The following is a 17,508-nucleotide window of genomic DNA, read 5'->3' as shown; positions in this document are numbered from 1 at the left end:
ACCTTAACTGTGCGTGTCTTAGTACCAGTTCCCTGTTTCTTTAGCAGTTCCACTAACTGGTCTTCTAACAGATGAGTAGACCCTATGGTCCCCATATCACCAATTCACCCCCTTACCTGCTGGCCGGCTCCCGGGTGTTCCTTCAGCACTGTCGCTTCTTTCCCGATCTCAGTGGAACCTCCACTTGTAGCGCCAGCACTACGTATCTCGGGCAAGGGGCTGAGGACTTGAAAAAGGACACGTCAGCGGGTCATTCCTGTGGAGAGAATTCCTTTTATTGCCAGAACAGCCTGCTATATATATTGCTCTCCAGCCCAGTCGAAAAATCCCAGACAAGTGGAAAAAACACCAGGGCTCCGCCTCAGCTGCAGAGAAGCATAATAACAGGAACTTGTGGGTGGGTCATGTGGTACTGAGTGTTCCAGTAGCTGTGGTCAACAGCCATGGTGCAACCCAAGGTTAGCAGAGAATCGGGGGATGGGTTCCCACACCAATCCACTAACTTAAGTGAATGATATTTGCTAACACTTTGTCTACTGAAAAAAGCTGAATTTGACCACATTCTAGCAATAGGTAACATCCAGATATATGATGTGCTTTTTAAAAATATTTTATTTTTATTTTATGTGTATGCACGTGTTGCCTGCATGTAGGTAAGTGCACCCATGTCGTGCAATGCCAGGGGTTGTCAGAAGAGGTTGTCGGACCCCCTGGTACTCAAGTTATGAACAGTTGTTAGCTGCCTTGTGGGTGCTGGGATTCAAACCTGGGTCTTCTGCAAGAACATTCAGTGTTCTTAACCATTGAGCCATCTCTCCAGCCCCAAGATATATGATATATTTTTATAAAAATTAAAGTAAATAAAACAAAATTCTACCATGTTAAAACATATTCCCAATAATATTCTATGTCTAACAAGTATAAGGTTTTGTAATATGCTTATTGCATTTTAATCAATTGATAATGGCTACAATGAAAACACTTAAAAAGGCTCAGAGTACAACATTCACAGGAATTAAGCATTTTCTACAATATAAGTTTATACATTTTTATGACAAAGATTAGAAGGTTATGAAAAGACTTTCTAGAAAAAATATATTACATGAGGATAAAATATTGTAGAGCAAGAATAAAAATATAAACTCAAGAGAAAAATACCTAATATGAAATATCTGAGAGTTCAAAAGGAGAGTCATGTGCCTTTTAAATTACAGTGGTGGACATTAAAATGGTATGGTAATTGGGCCCATATAAATATATTTCTTTTAAATAATATGTCAGCTATTATATTATTTACAATATTTAAATTTTAGAATTCCTTCCTTTAAGAGCCGTTAGATACTAAATTTGCATACCCTCAAGTCATACATACACCTCAGCAACCCCCCAGTTATCTCGGTAAGTAAGCTCAATAAATTCATTGGTTCCCCAGTAAAATTTGATTTAAAAATTTAATTCGTGTTTACTTTATGTGTATGAGTGTTATGCCTGCATGTATGTAAGTGTATCCATGTTGTGCATAGCCCATTGAGGACAGAAGAGGGCATGTGATCCTCTGGAACTGGAGTTATGGATGGTTGTTAGCCACCATGCGGGTACTGGGATTCAAACCCAAGACATCTGCAAGAACACTCAGTGCTCTTAAACACTGAGTCATCTCTTCAGCCCCTAAATTTGCTATATTTCATGAAGCATATTTGTTTCCAAAATTCTTTCAGAGGATATACAAGTCAAAATATTTGAATAACACTGTCTTAGGTGGATAATTCACTTGGGGGTGTTATAACTTACCTTCAGCTTGGCAGTTCTTGTTCCAAACAGTTGCCAAGGACAAAGCCAACTGAATCCACTATGTCACTAATTTATTCCCTACAGAAGCCAGACCAAAAAACAAGACAAATCAAGAACAAAAAAACCCTTCATTCTCACTAGCTTTTCCAGTGTTCTCACATTAAGTCCCCTCCGACTTGCATTTTCAGTTTTCACCTTGCTTTCTCCGTCTGTTGGCTCTCCCTGACTCAACTCTCCTATTTCAAACTTCCGTCCAAGTAGGGCTTGTCTTCTCCCTTTGCCTTAATATGAAGATTCCATGAATTAAGGATAGGGTAGATCCAAAAGAGATGAGAACTCAGTAATGTTTAGAAATCAAGAGAGGTTTAAGGTTGCAGTCCTCAGAAAGATTTCCAACCTGCTGCTATGAATATAGGTTGCTAAAAGCTGCCTTGGACTGATAGCTAAAGCCCAATAAGAAGGTTACACCTCATATGTGTATTGAGAAAAGTTTCAAACAGCCATCCCTTTGACTCAAGAGGGAAAAGCATTGCTATGCTCAAGTACCACATACCAGAGATCAAGTTGGTTTAGGGCTATTCTTGCCAGCACAAAAGCCAAGGGGCCCCTTGCCATCTTCTTATGCTCTATCAGACATCTTTTCCCAACATAACCCACATTTGAACGTGTTGAAATCCTGTTGAGATAGATCAGGCCCCACCTCCAAATCAGTCCTTAAGGTCTCAGATACTGATTGGGGTCTCAGAGAACTCTAATCATGTGTCAGCTCTTCAGCACCTGATCTCTCACTTTCCAGTGTGGATTTAGACAGCCATGAACCCCAGGAATCAAGAGCACTGGAAACAATCCATGTCTTGATAAGCAATGAATGGATTCACTTATCCATTCATTCACTCCATTCAAAAATACGTGCTAATCTAAGTATTTAGTATGTATCAGAGACTGTACTAAGTACAATCATATACAGGCTATATCAGTGAACAAAATAAAATTCATAGATCTATAGAGTTTACATTCCAAAATGGAGGAAGAAAAAACAGACAGTCCAAAAACATAAATTACATATTGTGGGGAAGTAAATAATATAGAAAAAGACAATCCAGAGAAGGTAAGAAATTGGGAGCACTAAAGATAGGAGTTGGCTGCATATTAACATAAGATCACCAGTTTAGCTGGGCATGGTGGCACATGCCTTTAGTCCCAGCAATTGGGAGGCAGAGGCAAGTGGATTTCTGTGAATTGGAGGCCAGCCTGGTCTACATAGTGAGTTACAGGCCAGCTGGAGCTACAGGGAGACCCTGTCTCAGACAAACAAACACAAAACAAAAATGGCCAAAAGAAAAAATAAAGGTTGCCAGATTAAATTAATGCCAAATAATAAAATGTTCTCTCAGATTGAGCTGGGAATGTAGCTTAGTGGGCAGAGTGCTTGACTATCTTGCAGAAAGCCCTGGATCCAGTCCCGAGCATTACATGAAGCTGGTTGTAGAGGCACATGGCAGTAATCCCAGCGCTAGGGAGGTAGAAGTAAGAGGATCAGGAATTCAAGGTAATCCTCAGCTGCATAGCGAGTTCGAGGGCAGCCTTGGATGCAAAAGAGAAATTATTTTTCACTCACAGCACTTTTAAAATTTTTTGTTTCTAGAGAAGTCTTAAGTTCACAGCAAAACTGAGAAGCTGCCAACATTTCCCATATAGCCAAGTTTCATATACTGTCTCTCCATTCTCAGCATCCCCTACCGGAGAAGCAATTGCTACATAGCCATTCAGTCTACATTGACAAATCATCATCGCCCAAAGGTCATAGTCAGGATAGGGATAAGTCATTTTATGGCTTTTGAAAAATTCATAATGAAATGTATCCATCATGATAGATTCATAAAGAATAGTCGTACTGCACAAAATTCCTCTACATCTACACTCCACCTATCCATGATTCACCCTTCCTGAATGCTGGCAACCACTGATCATTTTACTGCCTCCATAGATTTACCTTTTTCAGAATGCTGTATGCCTAGAATCATTCAAAATGTAGCATTCTCAGATTAACTCCATTTCTTCTTACACGAATGATATGCACCTAGATTTGTCTTTTCATGATTAGGGGTATTTGTTTGTTTTGGTTTTGTTGTTTTATTGTGGTGCTGGTTATAGAATCCAGGGCATGGTCTATCACTGAGCCACATGCTCAGCCCTTGACAGCTCACTTGTTTTAAAACTGTGAATGATACTGTATTATCTGTGTATACTGGTTTTCATGCCTAGTAAATTTTTTCTTAGTACTATACAGGTTTTACCCGGTAACAGGAACTTCTGAGACTAGACCTTTAGTAACGTAGTAGTAGAAGATTTGAGGAAGGAAAGCTCCTTCCAAAGTACCTCTGGCTGTGAACTTCACAAGTGGGTCTCAGTCTTCCCCAATCTCTAAATATTGGTAGTTAGGATGGCTAGAGGGGGCTGGAATTGGGTATTTCCTTTGCCCTGGGTCAGCTGGACTCTGATAAATCCTTAGCATATTATATTCTGATTAGTTTCTTCAGAGGGTAGTCTTTAAAAGAACAAAATGTACTTCTGTCATATTTCACAGTTGTTTCTTTTGTTCTTCCCTTGTTAGAAGTTCAGGAGATTTTTCAACAGTACACCCTGCTAGAACCAGTTTTAGCTCCAACAGGTAAAACTCAAAAAGGGTGCCATCTGCCTAACTTGGGCTCCCAGGAGATTTTGATTAAAGACAGGGTCCTGTGATATTGCCCAGCCTGGTCTCCAAATCCAAATTCAAGGGTTCCTCCTGTCTCAGCCTCCCCAACTACTGGGGCTCTTAGTATGGCAACCAGCTCACCTTGAAGTGTTTTCAACTCTCAGAGTTGACCACACTGATGCTTTCATTGGTACTTCAGTTACAGTGGAGGTTTTCCTACTGCAGGACTTTCTCACAGAAGTTCCTGGTCATGGATTTCTGCTGTGGTTAGTTGTGATCCTCTGTACAGGCCCATCTCTCCTCTCCTGGAAGCAGCAATTTGCCCTGACACTCTCTTCTCGTTTGGACCTAAAGACAGTAGAGAACTTTTTAGTTTAATCATCAGCTTTTTACTTGTTAAGATAAAAGTGTCAACTTCCAAACCCTTACATGCTGGAAACCAGTAGTCTCATTCACAGCATTTTTACCAAGCTTTTGATTTTTTGAACAAACTTGTAGCCCCCTAAGTTAGTCTTATACTAACAAGCCTATGACACTGAGGCAGGGCTCTAAGTCACATGTTAATAAGGGTTCCATTTCCTCGGCTGACTTCTGTCTCCACTTCTTGATAGAGTTGTATAAGCACAGAACCTTTTTTATCTGCTAGAATTGGTATTTTTTTTTATCATGGAAGGAGTTAACCTAGCCCATCATAATGGTCATTTCTCACCAGCTTCAACTTTTCAACTTCTTGTATCTCTTTTATTTTCATCAGGAATACAGCCATCTTCTGATACTTGGAATACTTCCTCTACATGTGTATGAATAAATGATGCAAAATTAAAGCTTTCAGGTACAAAAGATATATGTATACTTAAATGGAGATTTCATATCAACAATTTTGTAGGTCTTATAAAATATTTAGGATATATTTGTAGTAAAAATTGAGTCGGGGCTGGAGAGATCACTCAGTGGTTAAGAAAAATAGCTGCTCTTTCAGAGAACCTGGGTTCAGTTCCCAGCACCTACATGATGGCTAATAACTGTTGGTAACTCCAGTTACAGGGGATCCAATGCTTTCTTCTGGCGTCTGCAGGCATGGCATGTACATGGTGCACTTAACATGCAGGGAAAACATTCATACACATAAAAATGCAAAAAAATTAATAGATAAAATTTTAATTATTTGCTTTTTACATGAAATTCAAGTTTAAGTAGACATTTTCTATTCTATTAGGCAATGCTATGTGGTAACCAATCAGTTTGGTCAGGATTTTTCTTCTTGAAGTGTAACCCTGATGATACAGGGGAAAATGTGGTCTCCTCTTCGGGTTCTTAGTCTCCTTAGTAAAAGTATTTAAGAATGGGCTCAAACAGAAATTTCAGAGCAATTTAATTAGAGTTTAAATAGAAAAACCCTCAGAGTAGGTGAGCTATAAATCTCACCAATTGTCCTGAGGAGGAGAATGGAAGAGAGAAGGGGGGGAATGCCCTATGCCTATTTAAGTTGGCATGGAGGTCAGGTGTGTGGCAAAGTAGCAGCCATTTGGCAGGTAGGGAAGATTTAGAGAAAGGGTAAAGAAACCCAAACTATCAGGACAGCCCAAAGTGTTAGAGAAAGCATGCATAGAAAAGAGATAGAAGGAAGAGGATATAATTAGGACTCAGAAAAGTGGGTAGCCTTACCAAGTTACATGGCTGCTGCCTGGGTCGAGACTACTTTGGGGACGAGAAAAGTTAACCATCTCATTAACACACTATTCCACCTATCTCATTAGCATGGCTTAAGATGAATGTGCCTTCCTAGGGGTGGCCAGGTGACTGACCTGGTTGAACCAGAATATTGAGTCTCCATTCAAGCAAGAGATTTTTATTCAGTTGATTGGTTTTCTCTTAAGGGGGCCTTTCTTGCTACTGTAACACAGGCTTGCACCAGCATCTGGGAACTGGTGGGCAATGTAGATGTTCAGGCTTCACTCAGAGGAACCAAATGAATCAGGTACTCTCTTTGGCAATCTTGCTTTAGCAAGCTCACCAGGTGATTCTGATAAAGTCTAAAAAGGACTTACGAGGACAGCTTTGTTAGGATCCCAGCTACATCTCACCAGTGTGTCCATCTTACAGCTGCTACACAGTTGGCTGCTTAAGTTTCCCAGCTGTCCTCCTTTAGCTGAAGAATTGCACTCAGCTGTCAGAACCACTTCTCTCGGGAAGTTCTCTTCCAATGTGGCGTGCTCTCTCACACTCTCTCTGTCTCTCTCTGTCTCTCTCTCTCTCTGTCTCTGTCTCTCTCATGTGTGTTGTGTGTGTGTGTTTCAATTTGATTATTGAGATGGGTCTCATGTAGTACAGGCTGACAGGATAGATGAGGATGACTTCAAACTGATACTGCTGCTTTAGCCTCCCTAGGACACAGCTAGCAGGCATGCCACCATTCCCTAGTTAAAAACCTGACTTCTTAACCAGCACGATGATACATGCCTGCAGTCCTAGCTGGAAGGCCGAAGCAGGAGAATGACAAGTTCTGGACTAGCCTGAGCTACAAAGCAAGAATGTGCCTTCCCTCCCCAGAAGAGGAGGATAAAGAGGAAGAGCAGGAGGGAGAACTGACTTCCCACCAAAAAGGGGCTAAACCTACAGTGAGCTTTATTCTGTAGGGCAGTAACTCCATGGATCAGAGCAAGAGCAGACTTTATCTGACTGCACATTCCTGGTTCTCTCTCTCTCTCTCTCTCTCTCTCTCTCTCTCTCTCTCTCTCTCTCTCTCTCCTTTCTACTGAGCAGCATTCCTTTGACATACCATATGCAACCAAATCCCTTTCTCAGGCTCTTCTTCTACAGTATCTAAATACAAGATGGATAGGATTTATAATTTTCATAAGACTCTGAAGGCAAACTCCAAAACAGCAAATTTTGCAAGCCAAATAAAGAACAGTGCTAAAATGATTACATAGAACCACTGATGCTCTTTAAAGAGAGGAAAAGTCATTGCAGTAATTTTGGCATCAAGTTTTAAAAGCCAAGATTCAGAGAGTGAAAAAGGAAGAACAGGATGAATCCAATACAATTTTAAATGGTAGCAGTAAAAATAATAGTGGGTACTGTTTATTACATTCTTTGTGCCTTTTTATAAAGGAAGTAGCAATACAATTGCTCAATTACCATGTAGCTTACAACCCCTTCGGAGAACTTTGCATGGAAACTGGCTCAAGGCAGATGCTTAATAAATGCATGTTAATGAAACGAAGCTATGTGCTCAAGGACACATGAAGACCTGTAGGTTGGAAACAAAGAAGAATATTATCGAGAGAAATGGGAACTGAACATAAAAGGGAAAATGAGTTTATTTAAAAACGAGACTTCGACGTAACCCAAATTTGAGGAACCCAGATGAAAATGATCATAGACAGCTAAAAAGAGGTAACAAGATGGAAGCAATCATGCGTAATGCACAGTGGTGTCCTCTGATGACACTGCCATTTGTATAAGCTGTCTTCATCTTTTGGCACGAATCCTAAGCATCCAATCATAATTTATATTTTTTAACTTTAGTTTTTGGGGGTTTTTTTAATGTGTATGAGTGTATCGCCTGCCTGTAGGTAGGTACACCAGTGTCTTGCAATGCCTAGGGAGGTCAGAAGAGGGCTTTAGATTCCCTAGAATTGGGGTTATGAGTGGTTGTTAGCCACCATGTGGATGCTGGGAATTGAACCCAGATCCTCTGTAAGAGCAGTCAGTGCTCTTAACAGCTGAGTCATCGCTCCAGCCCCGGTCAAAACTTTTAATGCCTAAAAAGATTACTAAGTGCAAATGCCTAGCGTCTCTTCTGAATGAGTTTTCAGAAATAAGGTTTAAAGGAAACCTTCTGATAAAGGACTTTCAATTTAACAAAGATGCTTCTGTGCAGCAAGCAATTGTCAAGGAATATTACTCTCACCAGACAGCATCTATGAGATTATTAGGACTATCAAAATGTCACTAGTATTTAACTTTTGCCTTGGGAGAACTTTGTGCTTCCATTACTTTGTGATTTTCACAATTCTTTGACAACATAAGTTCTCCCAAAGAGATTTAAACTAATAATTCATCAATTTGCTACATCCAAATCTTAGCACTGAAGAATAAAAATCTTCGGCAGACACTTTCAATCCCAGCACGCCACAGAGTCTGAGGCAGGGATAATGGTGTGAATTTGAGGCCAACCTGAACCACAGAAGAAAGAGCCTATGTCAAAGACAAAGAGCCCAACAAAAAAGAATGTAATTTTTATTCAGTGCTTCAGTTAGTTTTGAATATTCTTTTGAAAATGGCATTTAAAAAAATGGGGACTGGAGAGATGGCTCAGTGGTTAAGAGCACTAGCTGTTCTTGCAGAAGATCTGGGTTTGAATTCCAGCACCCACATGGTGGTTGACAATCATCCATAACTCCAGTTCCAGGGACTCCGACATCCTCTTCTGACCTCAAAGGGCACTGAACAACACGAGTGCACTTACATGTGTGCAGGCAATACAGTCATATAGATAAAATAAATTTTTTTTAATATATATTTATATTAAAAAAATAGAAATTCGTGGCAGCCAGATGGTTCAATGGATAAACACACTTGCCACCAAGACTGACAACCTTAGTTGAAACCCCAGGAACCACATGATGGAAGGAGAAAACTGAGTCCTGCACATTGTACTCTGACCTCCACAGGTGTGCGCACATAAATAAACAAATAAATAAATGTAATTAAAAATAACATAAAATAGGCATTCGCTCTAACAGTGCTCTTTGCTCTGTTGTGAAACACATAATGGTCTCAGTCCCCGGGGGCTTGTTTCTTTGATGCTATGTGGCAATTGCATACTGCACTGAGGGCATGATGACTCATGTCTCTCTGAAACCACCTTCATTGTCTGTGCAGCTTCATGTTATTCTAGGAAATGCATTTGTTTGTTTATTTAAAGGGAGTCTAATGGAGTCCAGGCCGTCCTCAACTTCACTAAATAGCCAAGAAAGATGGAACTTCGGATCCTCCTGCTTCAACCTCCTAACTGCTGGGATTCCGGATTTGTACTGCCAAATCCTGGCTTATACAGTGCTGGGGATCAAACCCAGAGCTAGTGAAGCAGTCTAACATCTAAGCTATATCCCTAACCCATTATTCTAAGAAATGCAATTTCACGTATGTTAAAAATGTGAGCAATGGGAATGCTGGCCTGTGGGAGATAAAATTCAGTGTGCAGATAGCCTAGAACTGATGGGTCTGTGCCAAGGGTAAACTATGAGAAGGCATGCAGAGAAAGGACTGACATTAAAGAGAGAGAGAGAGAGAGAGAGAGAGAGAGAGAGAGAAAAGAAAAGAAAACAGAAGGAGGATGGAGAAACTGTACTCGACTCCAGAGTAGCTCATATAAGCTTGCCTAGGTCAAAAGTCCAGCTGAAAAAGCTTTATTCCAGGGATTTGGAGGAAAGCAATTCAATTGGAACAGCAAGGAAATGTCTGTATTATAATGGTCTATAATTCCATTAAATCCTGTTTTTCTATAGTTACCAGGCATCCAACAGTTGTCCTAGCTGACTTGAGGTTTTAGGAGGCTCAAGTGAAAAGACAGGGCTGGGGGTGTATTAAGTGGAAGAGCACTTGCCTAGCATGTGCAAGACCCTGGGTTCCATCTACAGCACTGAAAAGAACAAAAAAAAAAACAAAATTTGGATGGTTCCTGGTTGACCTGAGTAATTAGCCTTTGTTTCTCTAGATATGGTTTGTAACTCTGCGTTTTCAGTGTGTCTGTCCTTGTGTCCCTCATAATAGGAAGTAAGCTGAATTTTAAAGAGAAAAATCTTCCACCTACAAAGAACAGTAGTGAGAAAATAGAAAAATAGGGAATATTTTGTTACATAAATGAATCTTGACATTTTAGGCAAGGAAAGTGTGTTAAAAGAAAAGAAACACATCTCAGACAACTTCCTAGGTAATATCTCGAACATTCTGCTCTTTAAAACTGTAAAGATCTCAGTTTCATGAAGGGAGTTGAAAAAGCATTGTTAAGATAAATTTCCTATTCTAAGAACAAATGTCGTGAAGTCATCAACAGTGCATACTTAAGTACATATTTCTCTTTTCTTGTTTATGTTAGCTGCTAATAGCTGACAATAAACCCTTTGGTATCAACTGATACTTTTAACTAAACCACACAAGAAGAAGAAAACATGGCCAATTACTGTGAGCAAGCAAGGACTACACAGAACCTATTACTGTGTGTAGGAAGGAATATTTATGGACTACTCGGCTGAATACATATACTATCAAATTGTTTTGTGAGGGCTCCAATTGGTACTTTAAGACATTTTATCTAATATTACCAATTTGTCATATAGTCATGTTTTCTGCTGTCAAAATGATTCCTAATAGGAGGTACAATTAGTAGTTAAGTTTATAAGCCTGTAGCTGAGCATGTAATCCTAGAACTCAGGAGGTAGAGGCAGGTACATTCCTCTGAACTCAAGGCCAGTCTTTGCTACATAGGAAGAACTTGTATCAAAAGTGGGAGAGATTTGGTTTGTAGCAAGCAGTTAGTAGATTCCTTTCCTAGTGAGCACATAGCCTTTGTTTCCTACCTAGGGTAAAACAGGTATGAACTTAGGAATCACTAAGATTAGAAGTTCAAGGTCAAGGTCAGCATCAACTACATAGTAAATTCGAGGTCAGCCTGGGATAGAGGAGACTGTCTCAAAATAAGCCAAAAACAAAAACAAACAAATATAAAAAGATTATAAGCCTTGGAACCCCATGCTGAAAATCTTGTTTCTGACACTTCCTGGTTATGTGACATTGGGCAACTTTCAAACTTCTCTGAGGCTCTGTTTATATAAAGTACACCTTGCACAGGGTTATAGTGAGAAGTGAGTAAGGTCACACACATAAATGGATTAGAAGAATGCTTGATTTATATGATGGGGTAGTAAAAACGTTACTGTGTCATTATTTTACAATTTTCATAACTGATAGACTCGAATGACAAAATTAAAATTCTAAGAGTCTCCCAAAGAGCACCATTCCATTTAAGCAAGTTTTAGAAAAATTTCCCTAATACATTATGCCCGAGTTCATGATACTGGGCTGTAGAAGAAAATTGAACTGAAAGTCAATATTTAGTCAAGTGAGAAATTCTACAGCCAAAGGAATGTAGAATATGGGATCTTCAGGCAGAGTACCATGTTTTCCAGTTGTCTTCAAAAAGTCCATGTGGCGGGAATTTCATTTCCAATTCATATGCTAGCAATTGAGGAAGTAAGAATTTGGGGAAAGCACTAGGATTAAATGACTTCATGAAGTGGGGCTCCCATGATAGCATTGCTGGTTTTAGAAGTGAAGAAGGACCAAGCTAGTGTGCTGGCTTTGTCTCACATACAGTGCCCTCTGCCATCTTAGGATGTAGCAAGAAGCCCCTCACCAGATTTTACCATCAAATTCTTGGACTTCCTAGACTTCCAGATACTGAGGGTGCTGCTATGATGGAATAAAGTTCTTTTCATTTTACTTCTTCTGTAACATTCAGGCATGGTTTCAAGAGCAAGTATGCCAGAAATTATCTGTCTGAGATTCTAGTTGATTCAAAATGTAACCAACCCCTTTACATAGGCCCAACTGCCCTAAAGTCAAGCTATATGACTTATTTCTGAGAATGCTTTTTCTTTCATCTATGATTAGCTGTCTACCTATCATCTATCTATCTATCATCTATCTATCATCTATCTATCTATCTATCTATCTATCTATCATCTATCTATCTGTCTGTTGAGATAGGGTTCCATGCAGCCCAGCCTGGACTCAAACCTGCTATGTAGCTAAGAATGGCCTTGGACTTCTGATCTTCTAACACCTTAGTTCTGAGATTACAGACATGCACAAGTACACCCAATTTTCAAGGTGCTGGGATGGAACCCAGGACTTTGAACATGCTAGGTATGCAGGCTATCAAGTCAGCTACAACCCTAGCTCCCCAAGAATGCTTCTCTTCATACATTATCAAATATCCTGACATGCTCAGCCAGTTGTTCCTGATTTTCAGAGTAAATAACACTTAAATATAGTGTGGGGTTTTCCATTATGACGCAAGTGTCAGAGAAAAGGACAAGGCACAGTGAACAGTTTTGTTGATCTGGAATTTACTGAAGATTCATTCTGTGTGTCAAAAGAAAAACACCTGTGTTAATCAGCTTCCATTGTTGTGAAAAAATACCTGAGACAAACAACTGAAGAAAAGGTATATTTTAATTCACAATTTCAGAAGCATCCTTTCATTGTTGATTGGCGTCATCACTTTGGGCCTATGACAAGGCCAAAGATAATGGAAGAAACAGTAGAGCAAAGCTGCTTGCATCATATCAGCTGGGAAGCAAAAGAAGGTGGGGCCAGTTCCCTAATGGACCTTTCAAGGGCACACTATCAATGATTTACTTCCTCTAATAAAGCCCCACTTCATAAAGTTTCTACCACATTCTGGTAGTGGCATCAACTAAGGATCAAGACTTTAACAATTGAGCTTTGGACTGTGGAGAGACATTTAAGATCCAAACCATAACAACAACCTTATAGAACTGACACTTCCACATTGATTTTTCCAGTGAAGAAACTAATGCACAGTTGATTAATGTAACAATATCAAGATCAGTCAGTAACTGGCAGAGATAAATTTGAAATCGACTCCTCATAGCAGTATATATCTTTAATCCCAGAAATAGGGACACTAAGACAGGAAAATTGCCAAGAGTTCAACATGTGCTAGGTAATGAGTACCACACCATCCAGCGCTATGTAGCAAGACTCTGTCTCAACAAACAAAATTAAAACAAGTATTCCTACTTTACATTTTAGCCCTCATAGACTATAATAATGTATTTATAATGGGGGCTAGGTAGATGGCTCAGTAAATAAAGTACTTGTTGCACAGCAACAAGTTCAATCCCCAGCACCTACATAAAGAAGCCAGGCATGACTGTGCATGCCTGACATCCCAGAGCTGGGGAGGTTGAAGCATGAAGGTTCTTCAGTCTTGCTGGCAAGAAAGACTAGCAGAGTCAGGAAGCTCCAGGTTCAGGGATACCTACACACACACACACACACATACACACACACACACACACACACACACACACACACACACACACGCACACATGGACACAAACAACCAGTTTGGATTTTTACAGCATAATATCTTTTCAACAGACAGTGGCTGCTGAACAACAAAACAGGGAACAACAAACTATGGCCTGAAATAGTCTTGTTTTTGGTTTGTGTTGGTTTCTGGGGAGGGATTAGGGGGTGTTTTGTTTTGTCTGTGTACACAGGATTGAATCCAAAGGCCTCACACATGTTGACAAGTATTCTACCATTGAGTTACAGCCACAGTCCAACACCCTAGTTGGAAAAGTGAAGTTTTGTAGTCAAACAGCCATGATGATCCAGCCACTCACATATTCTCTGACTGCTTTTGCACAACTGAAGAGGTGAGAAGGTGTCACAGAGATTATACACTTAAATGTCTAAAATATGATTCTCAGGCCCTTTAAGAAAGTGCTTTGCAATCCCTGCTAACCCATTAAAATATGCGCTGCTTTCAAGCATGTCTTTATCATCACCATTGTTTAAAAGAAACAGCAGTCTTCAGAAACTGTAGCCCTGTGTTTGAGTAGAAATTACTAAACAAGAGAAATTACCAACCAAAAGTACTCAACAAGACTCAATACTTTCTAGAGAATAACACTGAAATATAGGAGTTCGTGACCTGGGTGGCTGTGCACTAATACATACTTTTTTCCAGGGTAAAGCGCTGTACTTTTTATTGTATTAAAATTGGTTAAGATAACTGGTATAATTATTTTCAGACAGATGAAGATTCATATCCTACATCATGTGTTGAGTGGCTATATGAGTTTTAGCTGGGTAGCTAAACTAAAAATGGTTTTCAATTGTAGGAGGTTGGGATGACAGTTCAGTTGGTAATGTGCTTCCTTTACAAGCATGAGAAACTGCACTCATTTGACCAGAACCCACATGAAAAAAGTCAGGAGTGCTGGACTGCACTTGTATTCCAGTGCTGGTGAGACTGAGACAAGGAAATCCCCAAGGCTCACTGGTCATCCAGGATAGCCTAGTTGGCTAGCTCTGAGCCAGTAAGAATCTTGTTTCAAAAAAAACAAGTACTTGGGAGGCTGATGCAGGAGTATTGCCACCAGTGCAAGGTAACTTTTAAAGGCATTTCTGAGTAATATAGTGATCTAGGCTAGCCTGTGTTATAGACTGAAACTCTCACTTCAAACAAAAATAAAAACAAAACAGTAACCATTTTATTTTTTTAAACAATGTTGTTTCATACAATGTATTTTGATAATGTTCACCAATACCCCCATCTACTCTCAGTTCAACTCCATTCCCCTTACTTCATGTCCTCTATTATTTTCTTTTTTTGAAGCACATCGAGTCCAATTTGTGTTCCCCAAATGCTCTTGAGTATGGGTCCATCCCCTTGAGCCTGGTCAAATATTTGATACGACACCCTTAAAGAGAATTGATTCTCCCTCTCCCAGCAGCTGTCAATTGCCCAGACATAATCAGCTAGGACTGGGTCTTTGTGCCTCCCTCCTTCCTCCAGGCTGGGTTATTGTCTGACTTGAGTTTGCATAGGTCTAGTGCATGCTGTCACAAACACTCTGAGTACGTGTGTACAACTGACGTGTTCTGTCTCGAAAACATTGTTGTCTTGTATTCATCCACCACCTCTGATTCTTACTGCCTTTCTGCCCCCTGTTCCAGGATGATCCCTGAACCTGTGGGGAGGGAAGTAATACAGATGACCCAATTAGGACTGTGCATCCTGGGGTCTCTTATCCTCTGTTCTTCTCTGTTCACTGATGATTTTTTAAAATATTTATTTATTTTCATTTTATATGTGTGAGTGTATTGCCTACATGTAAGTGCACTCATGCCATGTAATGTTGTAGGAGGTCAGAAGAGGGCATTGGATCCCCTGGACCTGGAGTTACAGAGATGGTTGTTAGCTGTCATGTGGGTGTTGGGAATCAAACCCAGGTCCTCTGCAAGAGCAGTCAGTGCTCTTAACTGCTCAGCCATCTCTCCAGTCCTTCACTGATGATCAAAATCAGAACCCTTCCCCTATTTCCTCTCAAATTCACCTCCACCTCCACCCTCCACAATTCATGTCCACTTTTATTACTTTTTAAAGCCCCTTGAGTCTAGTCTGTGTTCCTCAAATGCTCTTGGGTGTGGGTCCTTGGAACTTGGTCAACCTACCAGACATCACACCCTTAAAGAAAACTGACCTAGTCCTCTCTCAGCAGATATAATTTGCCAAAAGTTCTTCAGTTAGGGTTGGGGCTTCACGCCCATCTCTCCCATGTGTGCTGGGTATTTGTCTGGCTTGGGCAATGAAATCATTTTTTGAGAGAATCCTCATGAGAATACTCTATTTCAATTAGGTATTTTCTTTAAAATTTGAAGAAGTGAGATTATTGCATACATTACAATAATATTTGCAAGGAAATATTTTGTTAGGGGTTTTGTTTGTTTGTTTGTTTGGTTTGGTTTTCATCATTGTTATTGTTGTAGAATTTCCGGGGGGGTTGTTTTGTTTTGTTTTCTTGAGACACTCATGTAACTTAGACTACACTAAAGTTCACTACATAGCCCAGACTAACCTTGAATTCCTGATCCTCCTGACTCAACCTCCCAAAAGCTGAGATTCCAAGTGTTTGCCATCAGGTACATCTAAGTTAGTACGCTATAAAATAACATGTTTAGACCTGTATTCTTTGTCGACATTTGCCCACAACAGGCTTCCTATCACTTTAGGCCAGACTGGAGGCCTTGAATTCTTGAACAAGGAATTCCTCTCCAAACTGAGGAAAGGCTTCATAGCTTAAAATTTACTGTCATTTTCTGAGCTGGGAAAAAAGCCACGGAATCCTCAGCATCATGTCTTTTAGACAGCCATTATGGATTTTGTAGGATTCACGCCACTCATAAAACCTGTAACTAGGCTCACAGATTCTATATCAATCACTGACCACCTATGTGTTCATGGCCACCTACATGAACGAATGAAAGGGAGCGGATCGAAAGCCGAAGATCTGTTGGTCATGAAGGGGGACTTCATTGCATCACTGGCATTCTCTATGTCACAGAGAAGCACTATATGGATGAGCAGCAGCTATATCTGCCCTAGGAGAATAACCTGAGAATGACTTGCTATAATTGGCAAATGTAACGAAAAGAAGTTTTGAATATTTAGATGAGATGAGAGAGAGGGGAGGGAGAGAGAGAACTGAAATCTTGAAACATAAATCCTAGGTTTAATTTTCCCCCTATTTTTGTTGTGTGGTATATGTATGTACATATTTGTGTGGAATGTGCATGGCCATGATGTTAGGTGTCTTCCTATATCACTCTTTGTCTTGTTTTTTGAGTCAGGATAGTTCATTGAACTCAGAGTTCTTCTGTTTGGCTAGGTTGGCTGTCTTGTGAGCTCCAGAGATCCTCCTGTCTCTACCTCTGCCCTCCACATCCAGCCCAGGGTTATAGATGTTCACCACAACACATCGTACTCTACTTTTCCATGGGTGCTGGGGATCTCAAAATGGTCTTTAAGTAGTGCAGAAGGCACTTTACCAACTGAGCTAACTCTCTGACCCTCCCTATTTTAAATAGGCAGTGATGTGCATGATAACAAGGTTGGTGTAAAAATGTTTTAACCAAGCTAAATGCTACAGGTAGAAAGCTACAGAAGAAGGATTGTAAATAATGGGGGTTGGTCCTGCCAAATGGAGTCACATATTAAAGTTGTTATTTGCCTGTGCCTGATGGCTACCAAAGCTAACGTTGTCCTCCAAAAATGTTCAGTCTTGGTTGCCCTTCTGTCACAGAAATTTAAATCTCATATCAAACCAAAAGTACTTTGTTACTTGCTGAATCATCTTCACCGTTTATTTAGTTATATTTTATATTAAAGAAAGACATGGGCCAGGTTGATG

This window comes from Nannospalax galili, unplaced genomic scaffold (genome assembly GCF_000622305.1).
Source record: "Nannospalax galili isolate Female #2095 unplaced genomic scaffold, S.galili_v1.0 scaffold641, whole genome shotgun sequence".
In the NCBI taxonomy this organism is placed as follows: Eukaryota; Metazoa; Chordata; class Mammalia; order Rodentia; family Spalacidae; genus Nannospalax; species Nannospalax galili.
This window is presented reverse-complemented; position numbering follows the sequence as displayed.